The following is a 9,130-nucleotide window of genomic DNA, read 5'->3' as shown; positions in this document are numbered from 1 at the left end:
CGTGATTTGATAGGTTTAAACATCGAAAGTAGAAGTTTGAAATTCTAAAGTTCATAAAGCTTGGATTGGAGGTTGATTCATGATTTTAGCATTGTTTGGTATGATTTGAGGTCTCGAGTAGGTCCGTGTTATGTTATGGAGTGGGTTGGTATGATTGGACGGGGTCCCGGGGGCCTCGGGTGTGTTTCGGGTTGTATCGCGCTCTTATTTGATGTTTCAACGTCGTTTCTTTGGACATAAAGGGGTTCCATATTAAGCAAATGAGCTCCAAATTAAGTTTTTATTTAGCCATTAGATCCGTATCCTAATTTCGGAGCCAAAGCAAAAAGAATCGTCAAATTTGGACATCGTATGAGGGAGTTATGCTCATTTCCGTATCGAGAAAAGTGCCGGTTGCTGTCATAACCGCAGATGCGGAAATTTTCCGCAGATGCGGAAATTGCTGGAGGCAGAGAGGTTTCTTTAAAAATCGAAGATTGGCTCATTTTCACTTCATTTCTTCCATGGGAGCCGATTTTGGAGCAACTTTGGAGTGCCATTTTCATCACCAAGCATGAGGTAAGTGATTTCTACTAGTTTTGAGTATAGACAAGGTTTATATATGGATTTAGACTTGGAAAATTGTAGAAAACTTGAGGTTTGAGGGAAAACCTAGAAAACTAGTATTCTTGGATTTTGACCACGATTTTGGGTATGGAATTTAGAGAAAATCATATATTTGAGTTCGTGAGGCCATGGGTAATCTTTATCTTCGAAAAATTTTGGATTCCGGGCACGTGGGCCCGAGGGCATTTTTGTCAGCTTTTCGATCGGGGTTAGGAATTATTATAAATTGAATTATAATGAGTACCTTAGCATATATTAATGGATTTACATAATTATTGGCTAGTTTTGGAGCGTTGTGCATCAATTCGAGTCTTCGGAAGGGCGTGGAATGCCGGTTATGGACCTTCGGAGCGAGGTGAGTCTCCTTTCTAACCTTGTAAGAGGGAATTGCCCCCATAGGCGAATTAATTGGTTATGTGCTCCTATTATGCTATTGTCCGGGTAGTATAGGACCCAAAAAGCATGCTATACTTGGATTAACTGTAACTTATTGAGAGCTCGAATTGCTTAAACCACATTGAATTAATAAATAAATTTAAAAAAGGATTAAACTTCTTTTCTTAAATTGTTCAAAGAGAAAGTGGCTTTTATTTGAATAAATATTCCCCGATAAATTCTTCATTGGCTATCTGAGCATGTATTTCTATGTGTACCTACGTCGCATGCAATATTCGCGAGCAGGGTGATTGTTTAATTTATGTTGACCGCGTCGCATGGATAGTTCGCGAGCGGGGGAATAGATGCATATGTGATTCGCGCCGTCCGACCCTCGGCAGTGCACAGTTTACATTTCTGTTGGAGGGGGCCGTCGACCTCGGCATGATTTGCGCATGCTTGTATTGCTTGCCTTGATACTTATTGAAGTTGTTGCTGCCTCTTTCTGGCTTAAGAATATACGCATAAATGATGAAAAGGAATGATTTCCTATAAAAGAAAGAATTGTTTAATTGCTTCAACCCATTGAATTATAATCATGTTTAAAAAAATTCACGAATTAATATACTATGGATATACCATCATTGGACCATTAGTAAGTGTCGAAGTCGACCATCTCGTCTCTACTTCTTTGAGTTTAGACGGGATACTCATTGGGTACACGTTGTTTTCGTACTCATACTACACTTCTGTGCATTTTTGTTGCACAGGCATATGCATCTCTAGTGGCCTACTGGGCGTAGCAGCACGGATGATACGGAGACTTAGGTGAGCTGCACTTCTCGAGGCGATTTGCAGCCAGCAGAGTCTCTTTCAGTTTTCTGTATTTATTTCTGTCCAATATTGTATTCCGGACAATTGTTGTATTACAATATTCCTTAGAAATTGCTCATGCACTTGTGACACCGGGTTCTGGGAGAATTTTTGGATTATTAAATGTTAAGTTTTGTTAAAGACTTCGCGGTTGTTTCTGTAAATTTTATTATTCGTTATTTAATGTATAAAGAAAAAGAAAATGATTCTAGACAATACAAAACTTGGAATTTAATTAAGTATTTTGGTTGGCTTGCATGACAGCGGTGTCCGGCGCCATCACGACCCTTAGTAGATTTTGGGTCGTGACGGACTTGATATTAAATATTTAGACGTTAAGTAACGTTTTGGTTTGATATTATGGGATTTGAATGTTTGTTTGTTGATGTTGGAATTGGTTGGTTTGATTATTAGATTGTTTAGTTGGAATTGGTTGTGTAGTTGAAATTGATTTGTTGAGTTGGTTGTTTAGTTAGAATTGTCTTGTCGAATTGGTTGTTTATAATATTTTGCATTTGACAGGTGATGTGCTAATAAAATGGCAGCATTCTGTCAATTTTCAACCCAGTTTTCCGACTACTGTAGTCGAAAAGTGTGCCCAGCATAATGATTTTCCGACTACAATAGTCGGAAAATGAGGCCAGAATAATACAGATTCCGACTACTGTAGTCGGAAAATATAATCAAATAACTAATAAATAATTATTATTTGTATAATATCCCCACTACAGTAGTCGGAAATATATTTTTAAATAAATAATAGTTTTTCCTTATTTTCCGACTACTTCAGTCGGTTAGCTGCATTTTCTAAATTTTGGTGGAAAATATTTTCCGACTACTGTAGTCGAAAATTTCCGACTATAGTAGTCGGAAAATATTTTCCGACCAATCTTTTTCTGACTACTCTAAATCAGTCGGAAAGTAGTCGGAATAGGTACTTTTCCGACTATTTTGGTAGTCGAAAAATAGCGAATTTCTTGTAGTGTCACCTTTATCTGAATCTTTGTAAGGTGCTTTCTTTAGTGTGTTTTTGGAGGTATCATATGGCGATGGGTCATGAGCATGATCCTGAAGAAATTTTTAGCTGAGACGAGCTCCGACAATATGGTTCAAATGTTCGATGACTTTTCCTTTGAAGTGATGTGTATTGAGAGAATTTAACATTTTTTACTATAAGATCCTATATAGAGCTCGGGAAGGTAGGCTTATGATAAGTTTCAATTGTATGAATAAAAAATAAGTCAGCCTTTGAGAGGCATACGTGCGGTATATTTTTTGATTTTATTTCATACGTAATATATCTCCGTATCATATATGTTTTGCTTCATCAATTGAAGCATTCCGCCTATTTTTACTATTTCTAGAATATTTTTTTCGAATCTACTATATTTGCTTTCGAGTTGTTTTAGTTGTTGCCAAGACTACCCAAAAGGAATGAATATTTTTAGATAAATGAAGAGTCATCGCAGTTTTTTCCTTTTTTTGAGTTTTGTAGAACTAGCTTCAATTGATTGACCATACTGTTTTATACATGGTTGTTTTTTTCTTATACAGACTCTTAGACTTGCAAGTTGGATCAAAGTTAAAGCGTAATTTGAATTTGACATGCATGTAGCTTCATGTGAATAGCTTTTTTTAAGGTCAGACTTTACATTTCGAACTAGATTATATTAGAACAATTCAGAGGTTTAGATAAGCACTTTAATATATCACTTATTGATTTGACTTGGAAAACTGCAAATAGCGTGAAAACTATTATAACTGAAGCTAAAGAAATTGTTACGAGATTAAGCTCTTGAAATAGGTGAACATTGGTTGTATAATCATTGGAAAATTAAGCTCTTGTGATAGGCGAAAATTAGTAGTATTGAGTGTTGCTGGTGCTTCAAAATAAGAATATATAGAATAGTTTGTTTCCAATTACGGTTGAATAGATTTGGTAAGATATTATGAAGTATTCTACGCTACAACTCTACGAGTTATCTTTAGTTTCCCCAAAACATAAGTATTGCTCCCTACGGTCCATTTTAATGATTTTTTGACTTTTTTTGGTGGTCCAAATTATTTGACTTTTTCAGATATCAAGAAGGAATTATCTTATTTTTTCTAAAGTTGCCGTCAGAGTAAAGAACCTAGAAGTATTTGTTATATTTTCAATGAACAAATTAAGGTTAGTATAGTAAATTTTATTGTTAGTTAATGCTAAAAGTTAGATTTCTTAAAATGTATTAAAAACAAAAAAAATCAATTAATTGAATCGGAAGGAGTACCAATTTTTATATTTATGTGTTAGGAGAAGATTGCATCATAAATTCAACAAAATTCTATCACCATTGCGCGAAGCGCGGGCAATTTACTAGTATTATAATTAAAACAGAAGAACCGTATAAACTGGCCTTTTCAGTAACTAAGATAGACACTTGCTATGTTACCTTCAAACTTTATTTTTTAATTGAAATTCTCGTAGAACATGCTTTACAGAGTTGGATGGCATTACAGGGATTGTCCCTAAAGAAGACATTGATGCCTAGCTAGCGCAGTAAAGTGCCCGCTGTTAGCTTTGTCTTCAATTTTTCATGCTTAGTCTACCTTATCTTCGAGCCATTTAATACAAATGAGTAACGAGTACATTTGAATTCCAATGAAATGCTCATTCTTGATTCTGATTTGATCGCTGTGGTGGTTTAAATGAGGTATTAATATATAATTCCACGGAAGTTTCTACAATATAGTTAGCTCTTCTTATCAGATTATTTGAGTTGATACAGTAAGATTACTGATCCCATACCCGTGATTTTCTTTTTTCCGGATTATGGTTTAAAAGAACATGTCATAACTTCGTAATATTAATGGTTACATACTTTTTTATGCTTTTTTCTCTATATCATGGTTTAAACAAGCATGGTGCATTGACTGACTTGTTCCTCTACTCTTTCCTTTACTTGCTAAGAGTTTTATAAGCTCAATGTAACTTCAATGATAGGAGATGTTATTTCCAGATAAAGGATGTAGGCTAATGCTCTTTGACTCTATAACAGAGCATGATTGTTGGTCAGGGTATTAACTGATACTACATGCTCATAATCTTTGTCGTATGCACTATTAAGCTTAGAAATCATGTGGAAGGGGTTATCAATTAAAATCAATTACATTATCTAATATATCTTTAAGAGCTGAAAGTTGCTGTTAAGCCACATCGAAACTCCAGCTTTTCTTGGGGGAAGTGCACGGTTAGCCACTAATAACACATGTATTTACTTTTAAGCCACTGTTTAAAATGTCTTTAATATTTAGCCACAGCTTTAATAAACTTTAACTGCCCAGACGAAAATACCCTTATGCTCATGTCCTTAACTTTTGAACTTAACTTCAAGACTTCAGGACTACATGTCCTTAACTTTTGAACTTAACTTCAGGACTTCATGTCCTTAACTTTTGAACTTAACTTCACGACTTCAGGACTACATGTCCTTAACTTTTGAACTTGTAACTGTAAGTTCAGGACCAACTGTCCTCAACTTTTGAGCTTGTTAGTCTAAGTTCAGCACCTATTGTCCTTAACTTTTGGGCTTCTTAGCCTAAGTTCAGGACCTATTGTCCTTAACTTTTGAGCTTGTTAATATAAGTTCAGGACTTATTGTCCTTAAGTTTTGGGCTTCTTAGCCTAAGTTCAGGACCTATTGTCCTTAACTTTTGAGCTTGTTAGTCTAAGTTCAGGACTTCAGGACCTATTGTCCTTAACTTTTGAACTTGTAACTGTAAGTTCAGGACCTATTGTCCTTAACTTTTGAACTTGTAACTTGTTTAACCAAAAAAATGGAATTTCAGTCAAAGCTTTATTTTTAGAAGAACTAGGGTTACTGATAATCGGAAATGAATAAAAGAAATGGATTTTGATAACCAATAGATAGCAGAAAATAAAGTAAACCAATATATTCAGATGATATTGTGTGTCCCTACAAATGATAAGTCTTCTCCCTTTTATAGCTATTTCTAAGTTATACGTTTTGCCTTTGTCATAATAAGGTCAGTATGGACGATTAAAGGCATTAAATGCTACGTTATAAAATCATTGTAATTTAATACAAATTCTCTAATGCTTTCAGTATTTAATGTTTATTAAATACTGTATCTGGACTCTTCTGTACTGTCAGGTTCATTCTTCTCAACTTTTATACTTGAATAAGTACGAGCGTCGAGTCTCTTTGAATATCGTCCCGTGCCTCTTCTTGCGTTTCCGCTCGTATCTGTTGCAACTCGTGCCTCTTTGCTTATCATCATTCTTTTGACCAGCCCCCCGTGTCATGACACGTCATCTTTCAATTACTTTAATATGTAAGTCTAATTTTTTCCAATACAGATAGTCCCCCCACTTGCCATTTGTTCATCAATTGAATATTTGGGAAGTGGATTTTATAAAAGCAGGAATATTTGCCACCATTAATGCTACGATATAATCAATGCTTCAATTGTCACTTCCATTTAATGCTTATTACACGTGGCACCTTTTTATTAGCTCTGCGACTTTGCAGCATTTTTTAAGGCTTTTTTACAGCTTCACTAATCACGAAGCGACAATTCTCATTATGACCTTTCCATCATTGTACCTTTTCCTTTGACGGTTTCTTCCTAGTATAAATTTAGTTTTTCGCCTTTGTATTTTCCTCATAAAGCTTTCAGAATACTCAATTCTTGTTTCCATGTTTCTCGTAAAACTTTTTGAATATTCAATTCTTGTTCTTTACCTTCCTCGTACTGCTATTCACCAAACCCTAACCCTAAGAGAGTCTCCATAGTTGATAACTTTCCTTCTGCCCCTAATAGGAGTAGAAGAGGGGGTGGTAGACTACGTAATTTAGGGTCTTCATCCATACGTGGTTCTTCTCTTTCTTCATCTAGCTCTGGCCCTTCCTCTAGAACCAGAGGTTCTGTTTCACATAGATCTTCCTCTAGTGGTAAGGAATCCTCTGAGCCTCTTCGTGAACCTCTAGTAGAGGAGATAATTCCTGCGGAATTTTCTTTCTATAATGATAGAGAGTCTCTCAGAAACCAAGTATCTTCTTTAGATCATGCTGATATTTACCCAACTCAAATCATTGAAGGTCTGATTTCTTTAGTTCGTAAAGACTGTCAATGGAGTTAGGATTTCCCCATTATAATTCCTAATGCGGACCAAAGAATCACCTCTTATTTGATGGGATTTTCCTTTGTTTATACATATCCTTTCACCTTAGGATTCAAACCTGCTATTGACCCTGTCATCCTAGAATTCTTTCGTTTTTTCGACGTATGTTTAGGTCAGATCGGCCCTATAGTGTGTAGGGTTGTTGCATGTTTGAGGCATTTGAGTAATTTGGCTGGTGTGCCTTTCACTTTCTCTCATCTAATTCATCTTTACTCCCCCAGAATCTTTCTCCAGGGTGTCTTTACCTTAGTTGCAAGGAGTAAAAGAATTTTGGTTAATCCTGAAGATGATAAAGATCGTGGCTGGTACGCCAGGTTTGTTGCTGCCCCCACTGTTGGTTTAGTGGGTGATGAGAATGTTCCCTTCCCTGAGAAGTGGAACTTTGCACATGAATTTTTTTTATAACTCTCTCGTGCCTTTTTTCCTTTCAATTTTGGTGATTAGTATCCTAATTTTCCTTTTCTTTTCCAGCAACCATGGGAATTGTTGACGATATTCCCAATTTTCGTGGTTGGGTAGAAAAGTTGTTGAATGCTTCCCCAATGGAGGGTAGATCTTGGAAGACTCTTTCCCAATGATTTGGTTAGAAAGTGAAAACTCACGGTAAGAGTTTTTATTTTTATTTTATATTTTACATATAGCTTTTTCCTGAACATATTTTAATCCTTCTTTTTATCAGGATTTGCAGTTCGAGGGATTACAGCCGAGGCAGTTGTGGCTTCTCGTATTTCTTTGGAAAGGGCCTAAGAAATAATTTTGGGCTCTTCATCGAAAATAAAAGCCGTTGATGACCAAGACTCTGAAGAAGAGGAAGATGAAGGTTCCTTGGTAACAAGGCCGCGGGCTCGTAGACGTATTATCTCTGATGATGAAGCATCCCCCGCCATTCTATTCCTCTTACCGAGTCTGTTGAAGTCCCGGTGGTGATCCCTGATGATGTTGATGATGTTCCCGCTGCTGCTCATGATTCTGTTGAGCAGCTTTTGAACCGCGGGTTTGGTAGTGAAGATTTTGGTCCGGTTTCTGATGAAGCACCCCTGGCTTCTTTTTCTACTTCTATTCCTGTGACTCCTTCTTTGCCGATCATGGCTGTCTCCGTTCCTCCCCAGACTGTTTTTACTACTTCTACTGTTCCTCCTTCTACGATTCCCCCTCCACATGTTCATCATACTGAGGTTGGTTCCTCAAGTAGAGGTACTGCCATGAGGCAAGTCACTATTGAAGTTCCTGCTGAGGGTAATCTTTTAAGGAAATCAGGTCAAGCAGACGTGTGGCTAAAGCCTTTGATTGGTCCAGTTGAAAGAGCTAAGCTTGAGAGCCACAGTTCCTTGACCTTGATGAATGACATAGTACATGCTTCTTTAAAGGTACCTTTTTTTCAAGCTTTACTTTACCCTTCTCCTATTTCCACCACCCCCACCTTCTTTTTCTTTAGGTCAATTTAATTGGCACAGAGATGATGAAAAGAGTTACCCTTTTAGAGCAATTAATGCGTGACTATCAAATGGAGGCAGATAATTGGAAGGGACAGTGTGTCAGTCTTCAAATTAATGTGGAAACCTTAGAAGAAAACAAAAGTACCTTGGAACAACAGGTAAGGGCCTTGACTTCAGAGCTGGCAATTGCAAAAGCTTCCTTAAGTCAAGCGAGTAAAGAAAAGTTGCGTCTTGAAATCTCTTTTTCTGAGCAACTTTCCAAGGCTAGTGAGGAGATTAGAGAGTTGAAGGCTCTCTTGGACTGAGAAAGAAGCATATGCTGGAGAACTTGTGCAAACACTGACACAAACTCAAGAAGACCTCCGGGAATCTTCTGATAAGGTTCGCTTTTTAGAGAGTTCTCAAGCTGCTCTCCAAGCTTCTCAGGAATCTGCCTTAGCTGAAAATGAAAAATTAAGAAATGAAATTGTTGATTGGGAAAGAGATTATGAGATCCTTGAAGAGAAATCTGCCATTGAAGTGAGTTGGGCATTTTTAAATTCTTGCCATGATACCCTCGTTCAAGTTAGCCAGGAGAATTTTAACTTAGAATCTGAGTTAGCCAAGATCAAAGAGGCTTTCGAGAAGACTCAGCAGAACCAAAATTTCTCTTCTC

This window comes from Nicotiana attenuata, chromosome 6 (genome assembly GCF_001879085.1).
Source record: "Nicotiana attenuata strain UT chromosome 6, NIATTr2, whole genome shotgun sequence".
NCBI classification, from domain to species: domain Eukaryota; kingdom Viridiplantae; phylum Streptophyta; class Magnoliopsida; order Solanales; family Solanaceae; genus Nicotiana; species Nicotiana attenuata.
Note: the sequence above shows the minus strand (reverse complement) of the source record.